The sequence below is a fragment of the Peromyscus californicus genome, unplaced genomic scaffold (assembly GCF_007827085.1).
Source record: "Peromyscus californicus insignis strain IS unplaced genomic scaffold, ASM782708v3 Scaffold_5__1_contigs__length_169319896, whole genome shotgun sequence".
In the NCBI taxonomy this organism is placed as follows: Eukaryota; Metazoa; Chordata; class Mammalia; order Rodentia; family Cricetidae; genus Peromyscus; species Peromyscus californicus.
In genome coordinates, this window is record NW_026294573.1 from 101,062,728 (window position 1) to 101,072,911 (window position 10,184).

Genomic DNA, 10,184 nt, shown 5'->3' on the forward strand with positions numbered 1-10,184 from the left:
GGCTTCACCCACGCCAGGCAACCGCTCAACCACTGAACTACATTTACAGCCCTCTTTGTTTGCTGTTGTATTTCCTTTTAACTTTATTTATTTTGCGAAGTGGGAAGGAACCACGTTGTTCAAAAGCAAAGTGATAATACAGATAAGAAATACACTGCGAGTGAGGAGCAGGCCACCTGCGTAAGAAAATAAATTTAATATTCCTTTTAAATTTATTTATTTAGCCAGACAGAGGCTGGTGGATCTTTGTGAGGCCAGCCTGGTCTACAAATCAAGTTCCAGGACAGCCAATGCTGTTACACAGAGAAATTCTGTCTCAAAAAATCATCTAATAAATAAAATTTTTAAATTAGTAATAATAATAAACGATTTATTTAAGGTCAGAAGAGAATGTTGGATCTCTGGACTTAGAGTTATGGATGATCCTCCTGCCTCTGCCTCCTTCAGCAAATCCTACCGGCGCGCGCCACCACCACCGGCAGAGTTATGGATGGTTCTGAGCCACCATGAGAGTGCTGGGAATCAAATTCAGGCCCTCTGCAAGAGCAACAAGTGCTCCCCCCACCCCAGGATTTTTTTTATATAACAGCACTGGCTGTCCTGGTACTCCCTTTAGTGACCAGGCTGGCCTCAGACTCACAGAGATTCGCCTACCTCTGCCTCCCGAGTACTGGGATTAAAGGCGTGCGCCACCATCACCCAGGTTTTTTTTTTTGGGGGGGGGCGGGGAACAACAGGTACTCTTAAGTGTTGAGCCAACTTTCCAGTTCCCATAACTCATCTTTTCTCCTTAAGGTTTTGTTTGGTCCTGACTGCACATGGTAAGCATGACCCCCACCCTTAAGCCATACCCCATTCCCTTCCCTTAATTTTAATCTTTTTTCTCCCCTTGCCCCCAGGTCTCACTGTGTAGCCCTGGCTGTCCTGGAACTCGCTCTGTAGACCAGGCTGGCCTCGAACCCACTGAGTCTCATCTGCCTTTGTCTCCCGAGTGCTGGGATTAAAGGTGTGCTCCTCTCTTACTTTTCTATCTTCAGTGGGTTTTTTTTTTTTGAGGCGGGAGATGGGGGAGTTGCCTTTGTATACCCAGCAGCTGGCATAGCTCTGGGCATAGAATAATCAACAAATGGGTGGAGAGAGAGCAAGTATGAAGGAGGGATAAGGAAAAAAAAAAAAGGGACTCGGAAGGGAAATATGCTGCTACCTTATCGTATTGAACACCAGGGGAGCAGGCTTGAGAGGCAGGACAGCAAGGTCCTTCAAGACAGGGCCAGCCTCTCAGTCCAACTGCCTATCTTTGTCTCTGAGGGTGTTATCCTAGTTAGCTTTAACTGTCAAATGACATAATCACTGGAGGAGGGCCCACTTGAGGAACTGCCCAGGTCAGGTTGGCCTGTGGGCATGTCTGTGGGGGATTGTCTTGGTTATTAATTGATATTGGAGGACCCAGCTCACTGTGGGTGGCGCCATTCCCTAGACAGGTGGTCCTGTACTATATAAGAGAGCTAGCTAAGCATGAGTTGATCCGGTAAAGCTCCACTCTTCTCCAGTTTCTGCTGTACTTCCTTGGCTGTGAATGAGTTCCTTGGTGATACTACGGAACAGCAAGCATTCCTGTTCCTTCCGGTCACTCAGTGATGGACTGTGACTTATAAGCTAAAACAACCCCTTTCTTCTCTGTTGCTTTTGGTCAGTGTTTTATCACAGCAAGGAGTGAAATGTGAAGAGGTGTGACATAGGGCATGGGCTTAGTTCCTGTGCTTCTGGGACTTCTTCTGTAGATGGAGACCTCAATAGTACTGGCTTTGAAGGATGTTTTAAAAGAGTTTTTATCATGTGTGACATACGTAGGACAGTACCTAAGATATGGCAAGCAAAGACTTAGTATATATTAGTTATTGCTTTTATTTCTGTGAAATAAAGTGAAGAATGTATCCCTACCAGGAAAAAAAAATACAAGATGCTATATATCAAAAAGAGCTCTGCTATCCTTCCAGTTCCAGCTGACGGCCAAGGCCAGGGTCATCATAGGCTACAACATGCAATGTCCTCGCCTTTTCAGTCCCATGGCAGCAGCATTAGGTATCCATTTCTACCCTCAGAACACAGAGATATCAATCTAAAAGAATCACAGTGTGGCCAGGTAGGGGGATGCTGGTGTGGACTCTCATCACTCGGAGGCTGATTGGGAGAATGGCAAACCCAAGGCCAAGCTGCGTGGGAAGGCCTGGTCTCCAACAAACAAATACAATAGCTGGCCGGGCGGTGGTGGTGCAGGCCAGGTGTGGTGGCGCACACCTTTAATTCCAGCACTCAGGAGGCAGAGGCAAGCGGATCTCTGTGTGTTCAAGGCCAGCCTGGTCTACAGAGCTAGTTCCAGGACAGCCAGGGCTACACAGAGAAACCCTGTCTTAAAAATCATGCCTCCCCCCCCAAAAAATGACAGCAGAAATTTATTCAATGTTTGGTGAATGAATATAGCATAGCAGATGTATTTATATATGGAAAATAAAAATATGTGCTAACAAGTGAGATCACGGTTCTGAAAAGAGATTAATTATTGTACATAGGAAAAGGCAGTGAAATTGTAGTTTTGAGCCTTTAGCTCTGCCTCTTCTGAAATCTTAGGATGCTATTTAAACTCTTTAAACTGTAGTTTCTCACCAGTGAAATGGGAATATATTAGTTGGCAAACCTAAGTAAGATCATTCAGGTAAGTGTTGGGTATCCATTATGAGTTCACAGAGTGTCTCATCATCTGGCCAGCATCTTCAGCAGCGTCATCAAAGGCTTTGTGATGGATACACTTACTGCCTGGACGGCTGGGCACAGGGAAGAATACTGGGTGGTAACCAAAGGTACTGGGTGTGCTGGAAAGATCCAGGGAGAGACAGGGAGGGCAAGTGGTGCTGTTTGACGGGAATGGGAGAGAACACCGGGAAGCTGACATTACCTGCTGGACCAAGGTCAGTCTTTCTTCCACAGGCGCGAGGAGACTTTCTAGGATTCTAAACCGGGCGGTGGTGGTTCAGTGCCAGCAACAGGGGAAATCTTGTAGCTATTTGTGCAGGATGGGCTGGGAGAGTGATCGGAAATAAAGGGGACTGCAGGTCTCCTGAGGTTTCCCCGTACTTTTCTAACAAAGTGGTGGGCAAGGGAGAGGTGGATGAGGAGAACCAAGATTGACAGGAGGACGATGGCAAGAGAGAGAGCTTATGGGGTGGAGAAGAAGCTGCCTGCCAGGCATGGTGGCACCTGCCTTTAGTCCCAGCACTCTGGAGGCAGCAGCCAGCCTGCTCTACAGAGTGAGCTCCAGGCAAGGCAAGGCTGTACCGAGTGAGACCCTGCATAAAACAGGAAAGAAAGAGGAGGAAGAAAGAACAAGGGGAAAGCCGGGCCTGGTGGCACAGCCTGGAGTCCCATCCTAGCCGTTTTGGAAGCTGAGTCACGAGGGCTGCAAACTCAAGGCCTCCTTGGCTACAGAGTGAATCCAAGGCCAGTCTGGGCAATTTAGTGAGAGACCTGTCTCGAAATAAAAAATCCTAAAAAACAAAACAAAAACCCTTGTCATGAAAAAAAAAAAAAAAAGGACCTGGGGTGTAGCTCAGTAGTAGGGTGCTTGCTTAGCATGTGCAAAGCCCTGGGTTCAAACTCAAGCTCCACAAAACATATATTTCCTGCTCATCCCCCAAACAACATCAAGGTCATCTCTTGTAAGGCCTTTTGACTGCTTCCCTTCATCATGTTTAAATATCCCTCCTCTGGGTTCCCTTGCTAGCCCTTTTTTCTTTTCTTTCTTTCTTTTTTTCTTTTTGGAGAAGGAATCTCATGTAGCCAAGGATAGCCTAGAACTTCTGGTCCTCCTGGTTCTGGGATTGTAAGTGTGTAATACCACACACCACTTTATGCAATGCTGGAGAGCAAACTCAAGACATCAGCCAGGCTAGGCAAAGCACACTATCTGCTGAGCTGAGCTGAGCATACTCCCCCCTCCCCCCCTGCTCAGCCACGCTAAGGTTTAAGCACCCTGAGACCTCTTGGCAGTAAAGAATGATCGTCTGGGAATACTTGACAATAGGATCTTCGTACCCATTTATGTCAGTACTACCGCATAGCTGTAATAGCTGGGAGCAGATGGCTGACTCAGCTTCTCAGATGAGAGTGTAAAGTCAAGAACAGGGACTCATCCTCAGTCGACCCCACCCACATCTAGGGGAGTGAAAGAGCAGCCCATGAGGAGGAAGAGGAAAGAGTGGAGACAAACACCTTAGGGAAACCTCGATCTAGCAGAGTGAGAGTCAAGGAAGAAGGGAGTGCTCCGAGCGAGCTAGCTGCAGAGAAGCTGAAGAGAGAAGCTGAGCAGGGACCACTAGGTTCACCACTAGGAACACTCTGACGTCTTAGGTGGAAGGAAAAGCTGGAGTCAGGTGCCTGGGACGGAAGTGCCGTGGGAGGTCTTGCTGTTCAGGTGTGTTACAGGGCTGGGGACTAAACTCAGCACCTTGCTCGGCATGTGCTCTGCCTGGGGACTAAACTCAGCACCTTGCTAGGCATGTGCTCTGCCTCTCAGCTACACTTCTCACCCCATGAAGTGGTGTGGGAGGAGGAGGATCTGAGATTCCATTGTTCAGGGACAAATAGATAGAGGTCAGAGGGTGACTTAAGGTAGAAGCACACTTGTCTTTCCCCAGGTAAGCATTCACTCCCTAACGTCTACTCACCAATGCTTAGCTGAGTTACTGTTAAATACTGTCATATTTGTGCATACACCCATTAGAATACATGCATATGTACACTAGAGTGTCAGATTTAGTATTGAAAGTGTCTGTGTGTACTTTTAAGGTAATGGCTAGATGGAAGGCAGGCTTCAGCCATTCTACATCTGGAGAACACATTATCTGAGTGTGCAGGGACAGCCCTCCTTATCACATGACCACAGACTGAGAGGGAAAGAAGAGCCAACAAAGCTCCTTCCATTCTCCGAGGAATGACCAGAAGCTTCCGAAAGTATTTTGTCAGGAAAGGAGTGCGGCCGGGCGGTGGTGGCACATGCCTTTGACCCAGCACTCAGGAGGCAGAGGCAGGGGGTTTCTGTGAGTTAGAGGCCAGCCTGGTCTACAGAGTGAGTTCTAGGCCAGCCAAGGCTACACAGTGAGGCTCCTCCCTTGACTCTTCCACCCAGTGTGTTTTGGGGACAGGCCCAGGTGCCTCACTGGGGCACTTCCGACATGCAATGACTGCTGCAGATGTGTGGGCCTCACATCTGCACAGAGCTCATCTCCTCGAGAGCTCTCCTGTCTCCTTAGTCCTGATAGACTTTGCCTTGCTTTTCTGTTTTACGGGGAGTGAAACTGAGGAGTGGAAAGGATTAAGTGACTATATCCAAATTACTGTGAGGGAATGGCTTGGCCCATGCCCTTTGCTCTTTTTGGTGACTTCAAACCCTGCTCACGTGGCCTTCCCAGCACCAAGCTAGCTGAGGAGTGATGACTCTAAGTAGAACAGGCTCTCACGCCCTTGCTTTAAGGTCTCTGAAATTCTATCAGTCAGTGATGCAGGCCTGTGGTTCTAGAAACTTGGGGAGCTGCAGCAGGAGGATTGAAAGTTTAAATCTAGGGCTGGTGAGATAGCTCAGTGAGTAAAAGCACTTGCTGCCAAGCTTGACTCTTAGTGCAGTCTCCGGAATCCATATGGTGTAAGGAGTCTGTACCAAGGTGCGCATGGGTACACGTACACAGACACACAGACACAGACACACACAGACACACAGACACACACACAGACACACACACAGACACACACACACACACACACACACACACACACACACTCAAATAAATAAATTAAGTCTTTTTTTGTTTTTTGGTTTTTCGAGACAGGGTTTCTCTGTGTAGTTTTGGCGCCTTTCCTGGAACTCACTCTGTAGACCAGGCTGGCCTCGAACTCACAGAGATCCACCTGGCTCTGCCTCCCAAGTGCTAGGATCAAAGGCGTGTGCCACCTCCGCCCAGCAATGCTAATTTCTAATCAGTTTTGTTACTGAGTAAATTATATCTGCTCCATGGCTAAGCTGTTTCCCTGTGCTCTCTTGTCTCCATGAAGACCTCCAGCCAGGGGGTCTTAGCTGTATGCCTCCTTCCCTCCCACATTTCCAGACTGTCTGGGCCTCTGCAAGACACAGCCAAGACCTCTCTCCTTAGCTGGACCTGCTCCAGGTGGCCGGACAGGAGAGCCATCTCCTCTTTTGGTACCCAGCTTCACATAGTTTAAGAAGGGCCAGGCCTGGAGGCTGAAGGCCCAGTTTCTAAGCTCGAATTGTCAGTCCAGTTCTGTGACCTTAGTTACACCAGTGTCCTGATGGAGTTTCTTTCTTTTTTTTTTTTTTTTTAAATTTATTTTTTTATTATGTATACAGTGCTCTGTCAACATGGCCAGAAGAGGGCACCAGATCTCATTACAGATGGTTGTGAACCACCATGTGGTTGCTGGGAATTGAACTCAGGACCTCTGGAAGAGCAGCCAGTGCTCTTAACCTCTGAGCCATCTCTCCAGCCCCCCCTGATGGAGTTTCTTGATTTGGGAATGGAGGACGGAGAGAGCTGTGTTGTAAGGATGCTGCAAGGACCCAGTGAAATGCTAAATGAGGCCCTGTGTTAGGTTAATTGTCTGTTTCCGCCATCTTCATGATGTTCAAAGGAAGAGACCTGGGTTTTCATTTTACCCTGGGCCCCAGCAAATTATGTATCTGGTCTAACCTGTATGTCCGCAGCCAAATCTCTATTTAACCTCCTTGGGTGCCATAGTCTGTAATTAACTGAATTGAATTGTTAGGAAAGAAATTGTTAGGGCCTTCCTTTACTTCACACCAGCAAAATCTGACACGGAGTTTAAGGGAGACATCAGTCTTCCCCAACTAAAGAACCTTGCATCTGGCTTCCCGCACGTCCGGCTTTTCCAGTTCTCTGTCCCTTGGCTGTTCCCGCGGGCTGTGCTCTCCCTCTGGGGCAGCACATTCATATTATACTGCTCATCTTCCCCACATCTTCCCCTCCCGGCAATGACGACTCCATCCTCCCAGCTGTTCAGACCCAAACCCTTGTCTTTGGCTTTTCAACCCACCTCCCATTTGTAAACGAACATGGCCACCGTGTGTGTTTCTGACCGCTGCTTCACCACCACCGTTGAAGTTCAAGCTCCATCAGCTCTCACGTGGATCATGGAAATGCTCTTCTGACTGCTCTCCCTGCTTCACCTTCTCCCCGGCCCACACAGGAACCAGAACCATCCTTTAGAGCCAGGAGTCAAATTGTATTAGACCATCCATGGCTGCCCATCCCAGTAGGTCCCCTCTGAGCCTTCTCCTTGTCCCTCTCTCCTCAGGTCCTCTTCCTGGGAGGCCTCCACACTGTCAGCACCCTGGTTCTTCTTCTCCTCTCAAGTCAAGCCTCATGCTCCCACATTACTTAAAGACAGCAGTCACCAGCAGCCACCTCTGACCCTTCATTCTTCTTTTAAACTTTCTTTTATTTATTCGTTGTCTTTCATATCGTGCCTCCTGATCCCACCCATCACCCTCTCTCCCAGAATAAAACAAAATAAAATTTAAAGAAAAAAGGAAAAAAGAAAGGGAGAAAGGGAAACCTCATCATGGAAGCTACAGTGTGACACAGTGAGTCACACAGAAAACCCCTGTATCCATATGTTTTTACATGCAGGCGTTCATCACAAAGAGTCACTGGTCTGGTTCAAGACCCCTGGTCTAGATCTACTACATCATTACTGCTGGGCCCCCATTCCTTTATTATTTATTTATTTATTATTATTATTATTAGGGTTTTTTAAATTTAATTTTATTTTATTTTACAATATAATTTAGTTCTACATATCAGCCACGGATTCCCTTGTTCTCCCCCCGTCCTGCCCCCCGGGTTTTTTTTTTTTTTTTTTTTTTTGAGACAGGGTTTTTCTGTGTGGTTTTGGTGCTTGTCCTGGATCTCGCTCTATAGATCAGGCTGGCCTCGAACTCAGAGATCCACCTGGCTCTGCCTCCTGAGTGCTGAGATTAGAGACGTGCGCCACCACTGTCCAACCCCATTTCTTTATTCTTATCCCTGCATTCCTGGCAATTTGTGTCTTTGGATACACTGATATTACTTGCTTTCTGTTCCTCTTTTAGAAACTGTAAACTAGCCGGGCAGTGGTGGCGCACGCCTTTAATCCCAGCACTCGGGAGGCAGAGGCAGGCGGATCTCTGTGAGTTCGAGGCCAGTCTGGACTACAGAGTGAGTTCCAGGAAAGGCGCAAAGCTACACAGAGAAACCCTGTCTCCAAAAAACAAACAAACAAACAAACAAATAAAAACTGTAAACTATGCTGGGCAGTGGTGGCACACGCCTTTAATCCTAGCACTCAGGAGGCAGAGGCAGGCAGATCTCTGAGTTATAGGCTAGCCTGGTCTACAGAGAGAGTTCCAGGACAGCCAAGACTACACAGAGAAACCCTGTCTCAAAAAGCCAAAAATAAACAAACACAAACAAAGAAACAAAACACAACAAGACAAAAACTGAAAACTAGATAATGTCAGGAACTTTCTTTTTTAATTTTAAATAGGTCTTGCTAGTGGCTCAGGGTGGCCTTACGCTCCCGAGCCTCCTTTAGCTTCCTGAAAGCTGGGCATCGGGTGAATGATAGTAGAAAGAATTCTAGAATGGCTCATAGCATTGTTGTAAGGAAATCACAGCAGACAAGCCGCCCCTCGTTCCAGGAAGCTGTCCCCACACACAGCCGTGTGGGCGCTTACAGAGATGACTGGGACCGAGCCTCCTTCAAGATGGGGCCAGTTGACTCAAGACTGGTACCTTCCTATCCTGCCAAGAGTTTGTGGCCTAGAGGGAGGTTATGTACATATGCCCATATCTGTAGACTAATGCAGCTTTCGTTAAAAAGATCTGGCCTTAGGGGGATCAGGATCTGTCCTTGGTCTATGGGCAGGCTTCTGGGAATCCGGTGCCTATGGTGAGATGCCTTGCACGGCCTTGGTGCAGTGGGAAGGGGCTTGGACCTGCCTAGCTAGGCTCAGTGTGCTGGGCCCTGCTGACTCCCCATGGGAGACCTTGATTTGGGAGATGTAGGGATGCGGGGTGGCTTGGGAAAGAGGGCTGGGGGGTGGGAGGAGGGAGGAGGGGGGATCTGCGGATAGTATGTGGAATGAGTAGAAAATTTCTTAATAAAGAAAAATGAAAAAAAAAAAAAGATCTGGCCTTATAGGTAGAATGCTTAGCCTCTCACATTCTGGGAATAAAGCTAGACTTTTCTAGAGATGGAGGGACCATAAGTTAGGCTTGCAAAATAACAGTGTGGTTATTTCTGTCCCAATTTCCCGCTCTTGACTGCTTATCACACCAGAGACACCTTGCCTGGCTTCCAATCTAGTTCCCTCCAAAGTGTCTCCATTGGTCTCCCCCGCCCAGCATCACCTCAGGTTGTTAACTTGAGACCCCACCCTCTGGAGGTCTCTTCACACCATTCTAGATACAAGGAAAGTGGGGCAGAGGCAGAGAATGGTCTTGGGGAGTCATCATGGGGCACAAAGGATCTAAGTTCTATTTCCTTCCAATAAAGATGTGTGCCCTTAACAACAACAACAACAAAAGATGTGTGTCCTTGGGCTGGCAATATGGCTCAGCTGGTAGAGTACTTGCCTGGCATTCATGAAGTCCTGGGTTCCGTTTCAGCACCAAAAGGGCCTGGTGATGCTCAGCTGTAATTCCAGTCCTCCTGGCACTTGGGAGATGGAGACAGAAAGATCAGATGTTCAAAACTCATCCTGGGATACGTTAAACTCTGACTTTAAAACCAAAAGCATGTCCTCTGTCCCTTTGGAGTACTCAGAGTTCAGGGACTCTATTGCCCACTTCTGTGGCCTGACGATTGTGCTCAGAAGGGAGCACAGAATGGACATCCTGTCTAGTCCGCTCCATTCCTGAACAGGTGCCAAGAGTTCTGGAGAAAATCTGATTTAGAAGTACCTCTGCCATCCTCTGAAGGTGTTCTCAGAAGGATTCTATAACACTGTTATATTGAACTATCACCCAACTATAAGAATTAAAACATTCTAGTGCCAGGCATGGTGGCACATGACTTTAATCCCAGCACTCAGGAGGCAGAGGCAGGCAGAACTCTAA